Below are 21,844 nucleotides of genomic sequence, written 5' to 3' on the forward strand. Positions count from 1 at the left end.
ATCTAACATAGGCTTCGATAGGAATTCATAGAGCATATTATCAAGCCCATTATCGCCGCTTTATCGGCAGTTTCCTGCCCATAAAAGCGGCGATAATGTATCGCCCGTCCTTGATAATATGCCCCCAAGTCTTGAATGTTGCTGTGTGTTTTTGTGTCATCATGGTGGGGCATAAGGCGCCGAATTGCCCAAGCAAGCCAATGTTTGTACAAGCAGTCAGAGTGGGTTATCTCCACAGGAAAATTACAGTAAGCATGTTCGCATAAATTTGTATTGGCAGACGGAGTAAAGCCAGACAGGGTGGTGGAGGACTTTACATCTGTTACCCTGCCTATTACCGACCCGCAAAATTGAGAGGTTTCCATGGGCACCAGTCTCTCTGCCTTAGCAGCGGTTCCTGTCAATGAGGGAAACATTTGATGGACGGCACTGTCAAACATGACAGCCTGCCTACAAACTTTCCAAAGTTTTTGATTTTTCAAAAACAAGCTCACAAAGTGGGAGTTTGTTTTCGTAAATTAAAAAACAAATGGCCCTCACACCTTGGGTGTTTTGTTTCCATGATGTGGGGGGGGGGTCATATTTTTTTTCAGTCCCTCATTGCCAGGTTTTACCTTGTGCTGATTGACAAGAACGAAAACACATAACGCCATGCACCCTTAATCAGGCGGGTGGTGTGTTGTGCATCATCCAACAGCTACCAATCTGTTGGGCAAGCTGAGGAAGGTTTTCGCTGACAGACTAAGGGGCATATTATCAAGAAACGGCCTTAAAATTATCGCCGCTTTAAGCGGCGATAATGGGCTTGATAATATGCCCTTGTGAATTCCCATAGAAGCCCATATTCTGGTGTGAACATGGGCTTCTATGGGAATTCTCAAGGGCATATTATCAAGCCCATTATCGCCGCTTTAGCAGCAGTTTCCTGCCGGTAAAGCGGCTATAATTTTAACGCCCTTCTTGATAATATGCCCCTAAATAACTCCAGTGGCAAAAACCTGGAAGTCCACCTGACAAAAAATTGGATGGGCCGAATGAGAGTTTGGTGGAGAGGGTCCTTCATCGAGATTACGAGAGAGTACCCTCTCCATCAGACTCTAAATTGTGCTAACAGTTTCAGACAGTGCACTAAAGAAATAATCCAATACTTTTATGATGTACAAGGATGACTCTTCTTAGAGAAGTTAGGGGTTCTTTGTCCAAAAACTACTTTTAAGAAAATAGAGGTAGATTAGACGATTTGTTTGCACTATTTCCTTAAAAATGTTCAAAAAGCCAGGGTGAAACAGGCAGTTCAGAAAATGCAATTTCACATGACATATCATTTTTCATTGCATCTACTCTCACTTCTACATTAAAATTCCTTGTATGTGTAAAACACTTTTTTTTAAAATAAACTCAGTTCCCCAAAGCATTGGGAGATTTCTCTTTCTTGATAAAGCACTATCTCGTTTTCAAATGCAAACGTATTTATTTTGAATAAATACATGTACCACATCCAAACGTGGACAGATTATGTCTTGAATTTCCATGTTTTGCCATCTCATGTCATGTATGCTACAATACTGCACAAATTACCAACATTATGCAAGAACCTGCATTATTCCAAGTGTGGGTACGATCAGTCCACAGAAGCTCACAATATTCCTTGAATTATCGTTGCCATGACAGGGCTTGCACTCTTATTTCACTGTCTCCCAACTGGGAGGGACATCTTCATGTCATGGATCGCATACAATTTTCCAAGTCAGCACTATGTTAACATAGGACTGTGCACACATTCCTGAACACCAGTGCGTCAACTGGACAATGCAGGTACTAAAGTACGATTGTGTACAAATGATGTACCCTTTCCTATTCACCCGCAGGTATGTGGAAAGTAAAACAAGATGAGAATTTTGTCGACAAATAGAACACAATGTAATCTGTAGAATTAATTCCTCAGTACGCAAATCAAAATGTTGCACCAAGGAACACTTTACAGAGGAGAGAATCCGAATTTCACTTTGATTGCCAAGAAGATCCTTGCCAGGTTTTACTTGCCATCAACATCTGGGCAAATAACATGGCTTGCCTAATTTCTCCAGGCGCAATTAGCAATGTGTAGTTAGTGCATGAGCAAATACCACCCAGCTTGGAATCCTAATGGAATTAGTCCAGTAGTTATATTTGGGTCCTATGTGTAATACACGAATCTAAGAAAGACGTTACTTCACAGCGCATCTCACACCTGCCCACAATCTGATAGAGCTGGGTGGGATGTCACACCCACTCTATGAGAAACACGCAATGCCATGCTAAGAGCGGATTGTGCTATATATGTGCTTAATAACAAACACATGTCATCCTTGTGTAAAATCTTCTGTCTGGCTTTTTTGTACAGTATGTTGATAGGGGTTTTACACAACAAAAAAATCACTGTGTACTATTTGTTCATTGTGGCGGTAAAAGGACTATATATATAAATACTAAATAAATGATCTCATTATAGAGTGAAATATGAGCTGACTTCACACAGGTGACTATCATCCAGTCACAAATCCTCGCATGTCCCTGTCATCCACACTCACATTTGCACTTGCTACCACTGTCAGCAGAATGTTGTTTCTGTTTTTTGACAGAGCAGGAGTCTAATAATCAACAGATTATACAAGTAGAAGCAGAGCAACGAAGAATAAAGAAAAGAATAGCAGTAGTCAGGCATAAAGATGAAGACAGTGTTCATAACAGCCTCCACGTTGTGGAACGAGGTTGTGACAGAGAACAGCCCACTTTGAGTGCCATGTTATCCAATAAAAGGAAGGCTGCATTACAAATCACCGTGATAGTCCTAAGGATCTAAAAAGGATCAATATAATTTCTAAAAACACACTTTAAATTGCATTTGTTAGAGCAAAGGTTCGTTGCTTGGCTCTGGAGTGCCATGCTGCTCTGCCCTTAGTCTTTTTTCTGTGAACCTAGTGCTTTCCTAATAAACTCGAGAGTCATGAGGGATGGCCTCTTTAAACGGCTAAAGGCATCAACGGTGTGCTTTGCTGTGGACGCGGGTGCCCAAATAGCGCATCCCTTTTAGATGGAGGCTGCTGCCCTCTCTACCTACTACAAAAGACTTGCGGTACGTACAGCATAACTTGTGGGGGGGGATACCTAATGGGATGCCTAAGACTAAGAGTTCATTGCTGGTAAAGTTCCTTCTCGTCCCCCATAACTAGGAAGCTATGATTCCTGAATTGCTGCATGACATGTGTGGCTTGACGGTTGAGGTTCATTTTTGTGAATACAACAGGCTGAATGATTTGTGGAGCCAATTGGATTTCACATACTTGGATGTCAACAAAATGGTGGTCTGTTTTGTGCAAGGCTTGTTAACATTCATGCTGTACATAGACGTTTACAGGTTTAAATCAACCAGTTGTCTTAGTGGGTGGGGAAGGTAGCTCCTTTGAGTTAGTACAGTTCCCCTGACAAATCGATATTGTTGAACTGTAAATGTGTTAGGCCTTACAATAATTTAGTACAGAACAGGCTTTCCTAGAATAACCTCAGCTACCATTTCCCGTTCCCCGCACGTCTTCCGATGGATCTGGTTCTGTGCTAAAAAGGACTAGAATATTTAGTGGATAAACTATTATCATATCAGGACCTGAAATAAGATAATATTTAGCATCTATTCATTGCCAAATAGCCTTGCTTCAGGCATTAAATGTTCAGATTAAATGAATTTGGAAACAGATAACATGACCACAACAATTGAATGGAACAGAATGAGCAGAATGATTATCTCAATTGGTATCTTTATTGCATTTTAAAGGACATTTTCATGCCAATTTGATTTACGACTTATAGAGTTAAGCAGTAATAAAAACCTGTAAGAATCAAGTTTAAAAGAAAAAATCCTTCCTCCGCTGAGGAAGATTATATTATTTGAAATGAGTCTTTTGAAGCATATAACCCTCATACAAACCCTATAAATCTCCAAAATGACCTGTTCCAATTCGGGAACAGGTTTGTCTGCCCTGTCCGTACTGCAGCATCAAATGCCAAAGCTGTTGTCGGAAACCTTCCAGTCGGAGAGATTCCACTTCTTCAGGCATACCAGCAGGAAGCAAATGCAGTAGTTGGCCCCAGTTCGCGTTAGTTTCTGGAAATCCAAAATATCAGTCTCTGAACCACAAGGTGGGTCGAGAAGGTGGCAAGATAGGAACCGCCCCTGTCCGTGCTTTAGGCAATTATAATCCATCGATTTCTGGTTGACTCCCCTTGACATCACAAATTTGATCAAACCATTCTGTCTTATTGATCAGTTTCGAGAGGATGAGATGGTGTAGTAGATAAAGTATTCAAATCCGGAAGATTAAGTAATCCATTACTTTTCATTCTCCATAAGACCACTGATTTTTATTCATCCGATTGGTTTTAACATCTAGGAAGTAGGGGAGTCCATGCTGTCATCCTTTGTCAGTCCTTTCTCAAGCACGTACTCTAGAAAGTAACAAATTTGGTGCGAGTCCAGTCAAATAAGCTACAAGCGTGAAAGGAATTATTGAGTGTTAGAGCACAAGTAGAAACTTTATGAAAAGTTCTCATAGGCTTCAGACTATGCAGTTCATTAGTTCATGCTAGGAAGTAAAAGAAGATTGTGGTCTATATGAAATACAGTTTATGCTAAAATATGGACTTCACATCATTGAATACGGTACATTAGTTCTTCAATCAGACATGTCAATGACTCGCAATTACATTCTGTAGGTATAAAGTACCAATATAAAAAAAAATTCAACACCTCATTATTATTTTGCATATTAGTTTTGCAAATCTCTTCTCACGTTGCAAGTTTAATACATCACTCGATATGTTTGAAAAACATATCTAAAGGGTTTGTTTTTGTATTTTATTTTGGCGTTTGCCCATAGCGCTACCCATTTCGAATTTTTGAGGCTTACTTCTAGTTTCTGATCTACCTTGAGGAGTGCCTGTTTTGTTATTTTGAACACCGGGTTGTTCTTTAGGGATTGTTTATTGGATGTTAGGAGAGCTAGAGGTTCTACGTTGTTGAGGATGGCTTTCTCTGGGGCTAGCCACGTTGGTGTGTATGTTTGGTTTTGTATTACCCAGTGTAGGCCCTGCCTGGCAATACAGGCTGTTTGGAAGGTCCTTAAGTCTGCAACATTGAGGCCTCCTAGTTCGTTCCTCAATCTTAATTTTTGTAGAGCTAGTCTGGGTTTTTTGTCTCTCCAAATTAATTTGTTAAGAGCCTGGTCTATTTTCTTGTGTAGCTCTGTTAGTTCTAAGGGGAGCATGCTGGCTAGGTAGTTGACTATAGGTGTTACCATCATTTTGACTGTTTCAACTCTTCCCCACCAGGTGATGAATTTATGCGACCAAATTTCCAGTAGGTCTTTTATCTTTTTGAATGTGCTCTCCTCATTTCTTTCGAGCGTGCTTCTTAGGTTTCTGTCAAAAATTATTCCCAGGTATTTTATCGACTGCGTTTGCCAAGTCAGACCAGAGTCACCTAGCACCTCTCTAGTTGTGTGTATGTTCATAGGCATGCACTCTAATTTGTCTCTATTTAATTTGTACCCGGAGAGGGAGGGATATGAGTCGATGGTGCGCATAAGCGAGGGAATTGATTGTGTCGGGTTTTCTGTGATGATCAGGTGGTCATCAGCGTAGGCCGCTAGTTTGGCTGTCGTTTTGTTGATGAAAATGCCTGAAATATTCTTATTGGTGATGATGTCTTGGATTAGTGGTTCTAGAGCCAGTAGGAACAGCAGTGGGGATAGTGGACAGCCTTGTCTTGTTCCTCTCTGAAGATCGAAAGGGGCCGAGGTGGTGCCGTTGATTGCAATCTGCGCTTTTGGGTTTTTGTACAGGGCCATAACTTTCTTGACGTATATCTCTCCTAGATTGTATGCCTGTAGGCACTCTTCTAAGAAGTGCCAGGACATCCTGTCAAAGGGTTTTTCAGCGTCCAGTGTGGAAGAAACTAGGCCTCACACACCTGGCTCATCTAGAGGAGGAAGGCACACCGCTCACTTTCAACACCATAAAAAGCAGGTTCAACCTCCCAGAAATGGAGCTTTACAACTTCTTAGCCATCAAATCGGCGATCACAAAAGCCAATCTCAACAGCCAAACACCCTCAATTTTCCAACTTATGGAAAATCTGAACAAGACAGGCCACCATATATCACACCTATACAAACTCCTAAGGCCCACCTTCTCGAAACTCAATGAAAAGAACAAACAGTATTGGGAAGCTCAGATAGGCAGGAACCTAACGGAGCAGGAAGCAGCCAATATGTGGTCATCCCCCACGAAAAACATCATATCTCCAGCACTAGCAAAACAAAATTCTGGCTTCTGCACCAGGCACACTGGACCCCTGCTAAACTAGCGAAACTAGGCCTAAGAGAGAACAGCCTGTGCTGGAACTGCAACACCACAACTGGAGACCTTGAGCATCTAGTCTTCCAGTGCAACAGGGTAAAAAAGTTCTGGGACAAAGTGTTCAACTTCACAAACCAGACACTAAACTGCACCCTAAAGAAAGAGTTCTGTACTTTAACAACAGCACACATGAATACCGACATCAGTACACAAAAAGACAGAAACCTCTTAGACTTCCTCCTAACGAGCGCCGCAAAGATAGTACTAGCCAATTGAAAAAATACCTCTAAGGCCACATTTAAGGGGTGGCTAAACTGGATAACATTCTTGAGAGGAGCAGACAACACAGTTCTAAAATGCACTCCATGGAGGAAACCAAACAGAGAGATGTGTCCGCACTAGACATAGACCTAGACCCTTTCAAACCACCATAGACAGCACCCACACGCGCACCTGCACACAAAACAAATTATGGCACCAAAAGCTGATCACCAACCAGCAACAACAACTATATGTTATATGTTAGGTTATTTGTGTAAGAACAAGCACAGAACCAAGACTGCCAAGCCCAATGCAAAGTATACATGGATAGGTCTAACCAAAAGGGTCATGCAAGCTAAAACCGAAAAGACACTAACAATTTGCTCAAGTCTTGTATTTGCATATGCCAAAAAAAGCAGAAGACACCAACAGCCAGTCATTTATATATGTCTCTTTGAGTATGTTTTATGTAAATTAAAATACAATAAAAATATTATTAAAAAAAAAGAAAAACATATCTAAAATAAACCTTTACGAAGCACAAAATATTATGCGAATTGGTTTTCTATCATCAATATCAGTGCTCACATTACACATTCTAATGCTACTGTGGATTTTCTAAATACCTAAAACATCTTTAGTCATACACGTATAAGAAAATTCCTGTTATAGTTTTGTCTATTATCTGTTCATTTATGCATAAAGTAAACATATATCAATAGCTTTATTTACTTCTCATTAGTTTCATCGATGGTTAGGTGTCTTTACAAATCTATGTCTAACATGCTGCATGCTTTTACGATGCAGTATCTAAATCAAACTTAATTTCATGCATTGTTCTCTAAACATGATAACTCAACACAAAATTGTCATATCCGTAAATTATTGTCATGTATCATTTGTCTCCCAGGGTGAATTCATAGAGATTGAATGAATAATGGCATCCAAGGTCTATCAATATTAGCCCCTACCCTCCTCCTGCCAGAAAACTGCATGCATTTTGGATGTGACCTCATGAGACTAATATGCATGCTAGCTAAACCAGTTAACACCACCCCAGAAAAAGTTACATTCAAATATTACTATGGATGTACTGATCTCTTGGTTATCATGCCCTTCCAGGATTGGAGGGGCTCCATAAGATTTAAAAAGCAGAAGAGATCTGTTTAGCCCCTTTAGCAGTCCAATGTTTCACATTTTACATGCAATCAAAGAGGAGTCGCACACCAGTGTAGCTGAGAAAAACTGTTACCCCCAAAAAAGGACCTTACAGTTGCTGTCTTCCACCCAGACTAGGAAGAAGTCAATGCCAAGTTTGGAGAAACTGCTGCTGTAGCTCAGTGGTCGAAATGGGAGGGATCTAAGGGGCACAATGTGCCCATACTTTTTTAATTTTAGAAAAACAGTTCCTCTACTTTTTGTGAAAAGACAACTGCCCTGGGAGTTGAAATGCTTCGGCCGAAGCCTCCTGTGCTGTGAAATTGAGGGAGGGGCAGACAGCTAAACAAGCCTTCTTCCCAGGGAGCCTGCTTCTCTAAAATAAATGTAAATGTGTGCAACTGGTCAATCTGCAAATGTAAAGGGTGCTTGGATGCGGGTATTGGCTTTAATTGATGGAATCGCTTGAACCTTCCTGATGACACACATTCAATGTTTTTGAGCAATATTATAAGAGAACTACCAGCTACACTGTGAAGTGTGTGCTTTCAAAAGATAGTTATACAAAATATTTGCACTATGTACAGTCTGGGTATTACTTAAATCTATATTTTGACAGCAGTTTTTTATCTTAATCCTTTTTTGCATTTTGTACCAGCCTAATATATACTGTGTGTAATGCAAGTTTAAAATGGCGACTTACATGTTCATAGTGCTTTCTCTCACAGACCGGGACCTTGTAGTCCTAAACATATACAAGTCACTTTTCTTTACTGAACGAACCAAGATTCAATTATGTAGCTCTCTGGTGCAGTGCATTAACTAATAGAGGTTTCCTAATGTACAATAGTACATTCCCATTGATTAACATATCTTGAAATGAATTTTTATTTAAGCGGTGCATTATTATATATGTAATGAGAGACATCCTTGAACACAGGAAATTATAGAAGCAATTCGATGATCAGATGTGTAATGTAACGTTGGGATCCAACCCTATCTTTGAAAATAACCACATTAATTAATGGTGAACTGAGAGAGTGGCATTTTGGATGTTTACCTAATGGTGATGGATATTTGTATTTACTGGTTGATTGTTCTAGATACCTATGCCTTGAAATAATAATAATAATAATATAATAATCCACATTTGTATAGCGCACAATCACCCGTTAGGGTCTCTAGGCGCTGGGGGCCGTCGGGAAGATTATGCAAGCTATTGCCCAGAGTCGCATGGTGCTGGGCTAACCTGCCGCCGGAGCCGGGGATCGAACCCTGATCCCCAGATTCCAGCGTCAGTCGCCCTGGACGCGACACCACACCTCGCCCACACTCCCTAAGGTACATACAGATGAACCTTTTCCGCCAAACAGGCTAATTATTTCGGGAATTGGTGGACCTACCGAGCGGATCTCAGGAAAGTTTGCAGATATCTTTTTACAACCCTATGTGACAAACCTACTTTCTCATATTAGAGACATGAAAAATATTTTGATTCTACTCAGTGATATAACATGGAAACCAGACATGCTACTAGATATGCTTCTAATGGTTTCATTATACATGAGCTTTAAACATGAGCATGCCATTATGGCTCTGAGACAAACTTTGAGTGCTAGATCACTTGACCTAATGGAGCACCCAGAGATGCTGTTTGCAATGGTTAAAATCATGTTGGAGAATAATGTTTTTAGTCAACAATGTATGGATAAGACAACTGCAGGGAACTGCAATGGGCTCCCGGTGTGCCCTTTCTTATACCAGCCTCTTTATGGGGTGGTTTGAGGAGGTGTTGATCTGGGGTCCACAGGGTTCAAGTTGGATTACTCACATATTCTACTGGGGAAGATTAATTGATGACTGTTTTATGATTTGGACTGGAGATGTAAATGAACTAAAGAGGTTTTGTGACTGTTTGAATTTGAATGATCCCCATATGCACTTTACATATCAATACAGTACTGTTCATATTGTCTTTTTGGATGTTAAACTATATATCGAAAATAACATCAATAGTAGGATATTTTGGAAATCTACGTTTTGTAATTCGGCATTGCAAGCAACCAGCTAAATGTCGGATCAATGCTATACCTTTTGATGAGATGATGAGAGCTGAGACCTAACTGTAGTGATGACAGTGGATTTATGGAACAGAGATTTATTAAGAGGGGGTATGATGCACATGTGAGTCGATCTGCTAGGAATAGAATTCAAAAAGCTGATCGGTACACAACACTATGGGCCTGATTTTGAAGTCATCAGAAAGCTTCCAATCACAAGTCGGAGACTTTCTGACCGGCATCAACGGTTTCAATTTTGACCGCCTAATTCCTATCTCGGCGGTTGGAATTTAAACTGGGTGGTCATTTTGGCTGGCTTCTGACAGGCTCAAGGAGCCCTTCAACCAGTTGGAACCGGCAAGTAATCTCTTTGGTATGGCGTTTCTGTCATCAGGATTACAATAGCGGTATCTGACAGGCTTTCCATGTCGGACTTTCTGACTAGAAAGCTTTTTGGAAAGCGACTTTGGGGGCCCCTTCTCCCTGCGGCCTACAGTTGGGGGCCGAACAGGCACCTATGATGCCCCCCATAGAATCCCTGCACCATGTCTCCAGCATCTTGAGGTGCCTGCCACGCGCTGCTGGAATTAACAGAATCTCCCACTTCTCTACGGGAGCTTCTGCTACAGCTGGCTCACAGCCCGAGCACAAGCTCCCATAGAGAAATGGGAGTGTGCAATCGCACCATGTGCGGTCATATTGTAATACTGCAGTCAGGACTGCCGACCAGAGGTCAGTCGTCCCGAATCCGTGAAGATGTCGGTCGGCGGCAACTCCGATCAACATCATAATCAGGGGCTTTGTGTCAACAAGGTCCAGAGGAATACACAAGAAACTAAAAGGTACAATCAATCACCAACTACAATTGGAACTCTGGCAAACTTTGGAAGTGTTTATGCAAACACTGGCATTTACTCCATTCAAATAAACTACTGAGTGGGTATTTTTCAGTTCAACCTTATATTACTAATCATAAATGAATATCCTTACAAATTATCATTAGTCTGAGTTACCCCAGGCAACAGGAACAGATAAGTTGGTTGACCTCAAAGATCTAGAGGTTTTTATGAATGTAGGCACTGCAGTGTATGCAGATGGTCCTTGGATAAGATCAAACGATTCAGTTATGGAATTGATGAGGAATTTGTGATTTATACGAATATTAATTGTGGTACCAAATTGGTTGCATATATACTTGTGTGTAAATGCAACAAAATATATGTGGGGAGCGCAATTAGATCACTTAGAGAAATGGTTGGTGAACAATTGCGGACTTTGAAACAAGGTGCTATTCACCCTTTGAACGCGGCTGGAGTTCCCCACTGTGCGGCGAAATCCACGTGTGCGTGGTTCGGACGGCCCTGTGGTTATATACTCCATTGTGTTACATACTGTGGAATGTGAAGCCCAGAACCAATGCCTTAGCTTCCAATTGTAGGGTATAGATCACATAGCCAGGAACCCCTGGGGTAGCAACAGATATTTGATTCTCAGATGATGTGGATCATGAAATTTAAGGAAGCAGAAAAGGGGGTTCCTTTTGACCATGAAGGGATGGCGATTATTTTACGCTGATGAACTAGAAATTAAAGTGCCAATTATATTTTGTTATAGTACAATAGGCCCTGGGAGGGTGGTTGGAATAGTATAAAATTAATACTTATTGACTGTGGTTGTTTACCCTCTCTAAGATGGCAACCACTTTGGAGAGTAGTTGGAATGCTGCTTATGGATTGTGATGATGGATGAGACTTAATAATATTGCCACTTTACATTGATAATGTTTGCAGTCATCATTGCTTAATTTGGTAAAGGTGTATGTGAACAGTATATTAATATAGGATTGACAATTATCAATGATTTTTCCACGCATTTTGTGCTTAGGATGATGATGATGGAAACACATATTCTACTAGTGGTGAAGGGTTTCCACAATGCCACTTTAATATGATCGATATGGCATCTGTTTGATTTTCGGTTGCTGTTGGATTTTACTTTTTCTACAATTTATGATTTTGTTATGAGATGTGGGATATCAGTGGTAATGTAATATGAAGGACAGCCTGTGTAAATGGAGATTTTGTTTCATTTCTAGCCCTGATGCAGTTGTGGGTAATACGCCTTTGTGACAAAACACGTGTTGGGAGAGAAGCCATAAAAACTTAAAATGTGACAACTGGAAACGGAACTTGTGATATCATTACAGTGGACTTCTTAATTACATGTGTTCAAGCATGTTTTTCATTGTTTAGGAACCTCTTGGTGTTTAAGGGTGTTAGGTTACCACCCTTCCTTTGGAGTACAGCAATAGAGATATAGGTGTACAACAGGTATTATTTTTTTATGTTAGAAATGTGCGTCAGTGATACCCAGCCACTGTTGAATCTGTATTATTTTATATGTAGTTACCTGAAGGTGAAAAACTAAAAAAAAGTTATAGAATATTTTGTTTTTGTAGCCAAGAGTTTGACCATGCTCACACAGTCCCAACCCCACTTTGTGTAGCAACACAGTTCCCATGGTTTTCTTCAATGCACTTCAAACAATTCTGTAGTTGACTTATGTGTGGATGATGATGAAGAAGCGAAAGTGCAAACTTCCAGAAATTACTAACTGCTAGTGAAGTACAGACCTTCGCTGAACGAAAGGACCACAGGGAGACCGCAATTGAACTACAGTGAATCTAGAAATTGATGGCCACAGTAATGTTGTGTGAGTTAGCAATGATGGAACTCTTTTGGCTCCTGAAGGACTCTGTAGAACTGTGACATAAGTGTTAGAGTGTAATGAAGTGAATGCAGGTTTGGAATGTTGAGTTTGCGCTTACACACAGACTAATAAAGACGTGTTATACTAAGCTCTGTGTGTGGTGTAGTCATTTGCAGGTACCCAGGCTAGGGAGGATGCTAAAACTGGCAACAAGATAGGGGATAAACAACCCGAAAATCAACAGTGCTCTCTCAGAGAGTTTGCCATGGTCAGGAAATTGCTTTTGCGTGCCACTTGTTCTCCAGTCGAAGTGCTGAATCAGTGCATGGTATGAATGAGCACACAATGTCGGAGAGACCTGCACTCTCCGTATCAGCCAATCACACAAATGGTTATAATGCCACCACCTTCCTGAAACCCCCACCACTATTTGATACTGCCAAAAAGCTGAACATTGTTGACAGATCGACTGTTGGATAGAGACATTTGATGAAGAAGATATACTTATTGTTTATTTATTTTTTATTTAGAAGGTTTTATTTAGCGCAAACATTACCGCCGAGGGTATCAGAGCACTTTACAGTAAATACATCAAGAAGGCTACAAGCAAACAAAACAGAACCAACAAAGCAAAAGATTCCCAGTCTTATAAAGTCCGACATTCTCATTAACCAGGCAGCTGGGTCACAAATCAAAAGCAAATTTGCAATATCAAATAGAGTAACCAGACTGAGGCAGACATAATATCCAGAGAGGTTGCCGAATCAATGAGGTGAGGTCTACAGTTAAGAACAGTAAGCTGATTCAACCATTGTTCCATGACCGGAGATTGCCTGTGGGGTGCGATTAGGAGGAATTCCATTTTGAGAGCCTTTAGCTTCAGGTGGTTAGGTGTCAGCCAGCTTTGTGTTTCCAGAAGGACTGAGTTGAGGGACTGAATGTCCTAGGAGGAGACGATCATGGGTTGGGTATCATCCGCATACATGTGATAGTGAATGCTGGATGATTTCAGAATTTCCGTCAGAGCATCCATGAACAGGTTAGAGCATGGAAGACAGCGCTGAACCCTGGGGAACCCCCAGAGTGACCGGCGTAGGATGGGACAGGGATTGGTTCATCTTGAAGCTTTGGGATCTGGTATGTAGGAATGAAGAGAACCAATTTAGTACAGGCCCAGACAGCCCCATCCTGTGTTCTAGGATGTCAATTAGGTTATCGTGTTTGACACTATTGAATGCTGATGAAAGGTCAAGAAGGATCAGTAGGCATGACTCATTATGGTCCAACATTCTTAGCTCATCATCAATAATGGGCGTTAGCGCAGACTCTGTACATTGGCCTGGGCGAAAACCAGAATGGCATTGGTCCAGGAGTTGGGAATGGTCGATGTGGTTACAGAGTTGGGCGAGCACACATTTCTACAGGAGCTTTGCCAAGGTGGGGATGTTGGAGATTGGGCGAAAGTTATGAAGGTCCGTGGGATCAGCAGATGGTTTCTTTAGAATCGGGGTAACATGACCCGAAATTTAGACAATCCCAAATAGCACCTTGCCGAAGTGATGCATTGACGATCGTAGTCCTAAGTGTTAGTAAGGAGGGTCTAACTTTCTGGAAAAGATTTGATGGCAGGGGTCGTTGTAGTGATTGGAAGGTTTCAAAGTCAACAGCATTTTGCATATAGTGCCTTCATCCAAGGTTTGGAAAAGATTCCAGGATGTGTAGTTTTTGGGGAGTTAGGGCTGCGCAAGGTCAGTAAAAACCAACTCTGGGGGAAGGAGGGTGTTCAGTGGACTGATCGACAGGTGATCAAGGGCAGAGCATAATTCAGTACGCTTCAGAGTTATTGATGGATGCCTGTCCGATTCATTTAGGCGATGAATGCTGAGAGAAACTCTCAGGGGCATATTCTCAAGGAACTATCGCCAAGTTATTGGCACTATATCACAGCCAATGTCAGGATAAATGTATCTCCCCATTCACAAGCTGGTGCTAACAGCCCATAACACCAGTTTACCTGTGATAGCAGCCCCAAAAAACTTCGCCACAGATGACACAAGCAACTATCGCTAATGAGATGCAGAGTAGGTGTTCCAGTGACAAAAGCCGCAACAACACCACTCCCCAACATTCTCACGACCAGACAGATCGACGATAAGATCACAAAACAGGCGATAAGCCGCGTTAGCAGCAGAAAAATAACACCTGCTCTGACCTGGTGTAAAGTCAGAAGATAGCCTGCACCAGAAAATCATGCCCAACCCAAAGGGTGGAGACATTTCCAATACCATCAATATGCGCAAATGGATTAATTTACTAGACACAGTGACAAATAGGTTGAATTAATTTGAGGAGATCATGAAACAGGTAGCATCATTAAGCAATGGCTGAGGTTCCATAAACAATGCCTTTAATTCCTCAGCGTGCATTGTGCCCATACAAACAGATTGTGTTGGATGTACATTGCCCTAGGACACAGAGAGAATGTCTTGTCTGCATGTACTGAATATTTTTTTATCACACTGACGTATCTTTATAGCGAATCAATTGAGTACATACGTCTTTGTATCCATTTCATTTTGGATTCACGAAGTAGCAGTGGTACTATGTAAGATTATGTGCTTAGGTCGATGCGATTCCTGATACACTGTTTAATTTATGGAACCTTGCAGACCTCGTTTGTAATTGACTGATATGTTGTATGCCCACCGCTGTGTAATGCCACTACAACAATGTATTTATCTTATGAATGAGACTTCAGTTTGATGTGTTCAATATGAACTCCTGTGTAATCTTTTGGAAATAGAAGCCCTATATTGTATTGTATTAATTGCAGAACTTGCTTAGGGATTTAACACTTGAATGTTGAAAAGCGTCACTGTTCATATAATTAGCAGCGATTTGCACCTTAATATGAACGTTTTAAGCAAATGCAGAGATTATTTGATCATTTGGATAAAACCTTAATTTTGCTTTGTTCACGATGCAGCTCTTTGCAAATATTAGCCCTTTATTGTGTTCTATTTACTTCAAACCTGGAAGCAGCGCAGTACATGCAATTAGCGCTGATGTGCACTCCAATATGAATGTCAAACACGTACAAGTTTCTATGAGCAGCGCCAATGTGCGTTCTAATCCCTGTGGACATCGGATGCCAATCAGGTATAGACCACCCACACTCCTGATGTCCATGTTAGGAGTAGGTTTTACGCGTGAGTGTGCACGCTCACCCAGCAAGAGTGGATTTCCTTATCTCCTGGCGGACGGCTGGAGTCTGGTCTCTCGCACTTGAAGCATTATACAGGCCTGGGCAGCAGTAAGCATTCTCACGGGTTTCCCTAGCCAACTTATCTTCATTTTAAATCCACAATAACTGCAATTCCATGTAGTCTTATCTGCCATTATTTGTATTCCCAAAGGGGATGATGGATGGAGTGTTTGAACAAATCAAACGCTCACTCTCAGTCAACTGATCTGGGTTTAATCCATCATCATTCTTTAGCTCACTCCACCACCTCAGTTCAGACATGGCCATATGCAAATCAGTCTGACCCTGTGCATCATGGGAAGAGTCCAGCCCGAACTGCCAAGCCATGTCTTCCCTGGATGGAAACAAGCATTCTGGGACCGGTTTTGGGTTTATAAGCCTCATCAGCCAGGCTATCTTGAATCCACTGGCAAAGTGAGCAAACGACCCACGTCTGGGCATACCCTGCCAACTTAGGGCGAACAAAGCAATACCAAAGGGGATGATGGACGGAGCGTTTGAGCAAATCAAACACTCACCCCCTGTCAACTGATCTGGGTTTAATCCATCAGCATTCTGTCCATCAATAGTTCTTTTTGCATTTGTCACTCCGAGTGGGACGGGTATGCTCAGAGGTGGGTCCCGTGCTCTCCATGCCACTGGAATCAAGATATCCTGGCTTAAGAGGGGTGAAACCCCGAAACTGGTCCTAGGATGCTTGTTTCCAGTCCAGGGTGGACCTGGCCTGGCAGTTCGGGCTGGACTGTTCCCATAGGGCGCAGGGTCAAGACGTATTTGCATATGGCTGGGTCCAAACTGGAATGGCATGGTGAGCAAAAAAACTATGGATTTAGGCCCAGATCTCTGTACTGTGGTGAATGCATGACATTGTTCTGCATTCTGTCCATAAATAGTTATTTTTGCATTTGTCACCCCGAGTAGGACGGGTATGCTCAGACATGGGTCCCGTGCTCTCCATGCCACTGGAATCAAGCTATCCTGGCTGAAGAGGGGTGAAACCCCGAAACCAGTCCTAGGATGCTTATTTCCAGTCCAGGGAGGACCTGACCTGGCAGTTTTGGCTGGATTGTTCCCATAGGGCGCAGGGCCAAGAATGGTTTGCATATGACTGGGTCCAAACTGGAATGGCATGGTGAGCAAAAAAACAATGGATTTAGGCCCAGATCTCTGTACTGTAGTGAATGCATGACATTGTTCGGCATTCTGTCCATCAATAGTTCTTTTTGCATTATTTGTTTTCGACAGATAGTTCCCTAAAAGTATTAGGGAAGAATTAATTTGTCCTCCATTAGATAAGTCACTCTAGGGCAAATAATACATTTTGTAATGAATGAGTATTCATTTTGAATCCATCATGTGATACTGTCTTCTAGCTTTCCCATTATTGACTCAAAACCCCATTCCCTTACATTCAGTGTTTTGAAGGGCTTATATCAAGGGCACAATATTGAATTATTGTTTCTGATGAGTTCCTACTCATTTAGTCACTTTTCTGTTAGGTCACCCTTGTGGGACCCTCATTGATTAGTGCAATTAATATAATTTAGAACACCCTAAAGATGAGCAGGTGATTTCCTGCATGAAACCCCCACTGCTTAGAGAAAACACAGCAGCTATATTTTATTTATTTAAACACACCCTGTCCTTACCACACAGGTTGCCGCTCCCTCACGTCCTGATGAAGACACTCTGAGATGATTTCAAGCTAGCACTAATAACTGGGTCAAAACGTTGACAGTATCCATTGTCTGCATCAAAACAATAATCCCCCTTTAGCTTCTAAGAAACTTCTAGAACTCCACCTTGATGAGGATCTTTTATTTTGTTTTGGGCAGTCAGTTTGCAGACTGGTGTAGTACTGCATCCCATGTTTTATCGCTTTTTACGTATACAGTTACTTTATCCCTCACATGTTCACTCCACATGAGCGCTTTTGTCACTTTGTTCCCACCTTTTTTGGAACAACCTTTAATCCATTGTGCATAGATATATTCATGTACATGTGGTAAAATATACAAAAATACATGCTTTGTTGTGAATAATTGATTTTCCTTGGTTGTGTTTTCTCTCTTTTTGGGGGTTGTTGATCAGTTCTTCATTTGCCCTTCAATTTTTCTTGGTTATTTATGCAATTGATTATCAACAGTTGCTGTTCTCTCAGTTTCAGAACAGCTGTTGATATGGGACTGATATCAGTGATCTATAACATGAATGCTCATCATGAAATAGTAAGTCAGTCCCCTTTGTTGTTTCATAGGTTGGGAAAACTCAAGACTATGAAAGCACAATTACACATTAATGAGGACATTGGTTCTATTGCTAAAAGACACAGAAGAACTGCATTTCATTTACAAGAAGCTGTTGAAATAAAACTTGAATCATTGCTCAAACATGACATCATTGAACTTTCCACTAGTTCAACGCCATGGGTTTCTCCCATAGTGTTAGTGCCTATAAAGGACAGCGAAGGAACTGTACTCATCTGCGTTGAAATGTGTCAAGCGAACAAGGCAATTTAACGAGAACGACATCCAGGTCCGCACATCAGCGACATGATAACCCAATTGAATGGTGTGAACGTCTTTTCTCACCTTGATGTGAATAAATTATATCATCAGTTGGAACTTAAGGAGAGTTGCAGGTACAGTACAAACTTTCCAACACATATTGTTCTTTTCCCGTGCAAAAGAGTACGTTTCGGTGTGTCATCAGCTTTAGAGCTAACTCAAATGTAAATATATGTATCATACTGCGTGACATGAATGCTTTTAATTATAGTGATGACATATTGGTTTTCAGAGCTGCATAGAAGGAGCACGATAAAGCTCTCATGCAAGCGTGTCGTTTACCTGCGGGTGCCGGTTTAACTTTGAATGTCGATAAATGTGAGTTCCATAAGACAAAGCTAAAATGATTTGGTCATATCTTTTCTGATGGGGTATGACACCCGATCTAGCTAAAGTTCAAGCATTGTCCACTGCCAATCCCCAACAAGATGTTTCCATGTTAATAGACTTTGCAGCTGTAAGTGCTCAGTTGAGAGACCTGACGAAAAACAGTATTTCATTGGTCGGGTAAGGGGAACGTCGTTTAAGACGCAACATTTAGCACGCAGTGCTATTACAACGCGGTTTTTAAATCACATTCTATTACAACGCATTACTCTGGGGGGGCGCTCAAGGATAGGGAATACTTTTAATTTATTATCCAACACCTTCCCTAGTGTCAACGGGGACTGGTGTTGGAATAGTAAATTAAAATATTCACTATCCAACACCTCTTTCTGTTATGCGTTGTAAAAGAATGCGTTATAAAAGCCGCGTTGTTACAGCATGCGTGCTAAAAGCATGCGTTGTAACAACGTACATCTTTCGGGTGAATGCAAGTAAAGTTTCAAGAAGATCGAACAAGCTATTGAGAATGCTACTGAAATGGTATACTTTGATCCAAAGCTTTATACAAAGGTTGTTTTTGATGCTGCCCCTGTCGGGTTAAGTGCAAACCTTGCACAGCAGTCACGTAAATGCTCTAAGACGCATTGTGGTATATGCAAGTAGAAGTTTGCCCCAAACTGAATGTGCTTATTCACAACCAGAGAAGCAAAGTTTAGCAGTAGTATGAGCTTGGCAACATTTCCAAGTATTCTCAAATGGAAAGCTTTTCACGCTTGTGACAGATCATCAAGCATTGTTGACCTTCTTTGGCAATCCAAAGGTCAAGATGCCTCCTCGCATTGAAAGTTGAGGTCTACAATTACAAGAATACAAGTACACAATCGTACACCATCCAGGGAAAGATCAAAACCCTGCTGACTACTTCTCACGAGTGTCTCTAGAGTGCCATGGTGTCCCTTCCAAGACAGCTGAAGCCTACATACATTTCTTGAAATCAAGCACACCAACTCCCATTTTGTTGGAACAAATTGTCACTGCCATGATTTAAGATAGTGAGATGTTGAAACTGAAAGACATTATTCCATATCAGTCTTAGAACCAGCCCACTCGACCTCTTACCAGTGACAGTGAATACCAGAAGTTTAAAATGTTAAAGACAAATTGTCTGTTACTCAAGAAGGCGTCATCCTAAGAGGTTTGAGATTTGATATTCCGGAGAGTCTGCGACAACAGATAATTGAAGTAGGAGCTGCGCAGTTTGGAGGCGTGCTTCTGTTTGCGTGGCTGAACAGAGATCCACAGTGGACGGTGAGGCACTAGCGGTGGCCATGGCTTGGTCCGGTTGTGCATGGCCACGGGCACGCACTACCGCAGTTCAGTTCTGGAGGCTCTGTGCTGGACCGCCAGTCCGCAGGGGCAAGGGCCGTCAGCTCCAGCTGATCTGGACCTAGCGGAAGGCCGCAAGGCTGGGCACCCTTGTGTGACCTCTTTCTCCCTCAGAGGATCTTATTGGCCTGGGCTCCGCAACGTCTGCCAGAGGCACGCGGCAGAGGAAGAGCACGTGTTGCATGCTGCACCCACGTGGGGTTTGGCTGCAAGAAGAGCGCTTGAGTGAAGAGGGCTGCAGACAGGTGTGAATCACCCCCTGGGAGCATGATAGGCAATCCAGAGGCAAAGGATGAGGCTGGTGGCCTGGTGGAAGAAGGACAAAGAGAAGACCCAGAGTGCTGCTAAGGTGCAGTGCAGAGACAGTGGAGAGTGTCAGCGTGGGAGCACAGACACCCAGTATAGATCCCCAGTAACACGGAGATTAAGGGAGGATGTCGGTGCAGGTGGATGAAGGGGGCTAAGGGCCTGCAGCGAAGAGCACGAGCACATCGCTGAATTCATTACTTCCATTTAATCAGCTGGCTGAACCTGTGACGGCTGCGCTGCGTTGGCGCAAATGGATTGGGAAGTTGGAGAACTATTTTATTGTGGGGCGGGAAACAGATGGCGCATTCAAATGCTCCACCATGCTGCACATGGGTGGTGATGAGTTATATGAGTTATTCCAGGACTTACCTAATACAGGAGATATGAATGACTACAAAAGAGCGCTTGATCGCTATTTTGACCCTCAAGTCAACGCAGACTTTGAACACTTCAAACTAAGGTATGCTAGACAGAAGGAGGAAGAGTCAGTTGATATGTTTTTCTTGCACATGTGCAAATTAGCGAGCTCCTGCACCGGTATCAATAAACAATTGTAAATCAGAGCGCAGCTGATACAGGGGTGAAAGTCATTGGATCTAGCAAGTTGATTCTGCGTCAGCCAGGACTTTCCTTGGGCGACATCCTGGTGCTGGGGAGATCACATGAGTTGGCTGATGCCAGGGCCCGGAGATGGAGTCCGCTCTGGTGAACAGAGCGACAGGGCATCACGCAGCATATCCAAGCGCCATCAAGGAAGAGAGGGTTGACATGCTCCGCAAAGGGGCAGGCCATGGAAGAGATAGAGGGAGCGGCAGACCTGGAAGAAAAGAATGTGGAAAATGTGGGCTAGAGAGCCATCCTCCGAGGGGATGTTCAGCACAAGGCAAACAGTGTCTGTGGTGCAACAAAGTCGGACATTTTGCAAAAGTATGCATGAGTGCGACCAGACCCACAGCGGGTGGAAGCAGACCGAAGAAGTCGGGTCTCAGCAAACAAGTGGTACATGCGGCAGAAGCGGTGGAAGAAGTAGAAAGCAAGTGCTGCAGGATGAACGTCACGGAAGATGATGGGGAAGATGAGGTGTTCGTTTTATCATACACAGGAAGAGCAAACACGAAGAAGATGCCACCACCAATGTGCCAAATCAGCATCAGGGAGAATACCATTATGACACTCATAGACACCGGAGCATCGTCAACATTTTGGACGCAGCACGTGATAAACGACCCATACCGAAACCCCCGCTTCTCAGGACATCTTCACTTATTTTCACCTATGGAGAAGACACCCCCATTCCACTCCGAGGGATGATAGAAGTCAAAGTTACACACGAAAACGCGTCTGCGTTCACAAGAATCCATGCCACCTTTGATAGTGCAGGGACTGATTGCGCCGGATTCTTATCTTTA

Source organism: Lissotriton helveticus, chromosome 7, assembly GCF_964261635.1.
Source record: "Lissotriton helveticus chromosome 7, aLisHel1.1, whole genome shotgun sequence".
Taxonomy (NCBI): domain Eukaryota; kingdom Metazoa; phylum Chordata; class Amphibia; order Caudata; family Salamandridae; genus Lissotriton; species Lissotriton helveticus.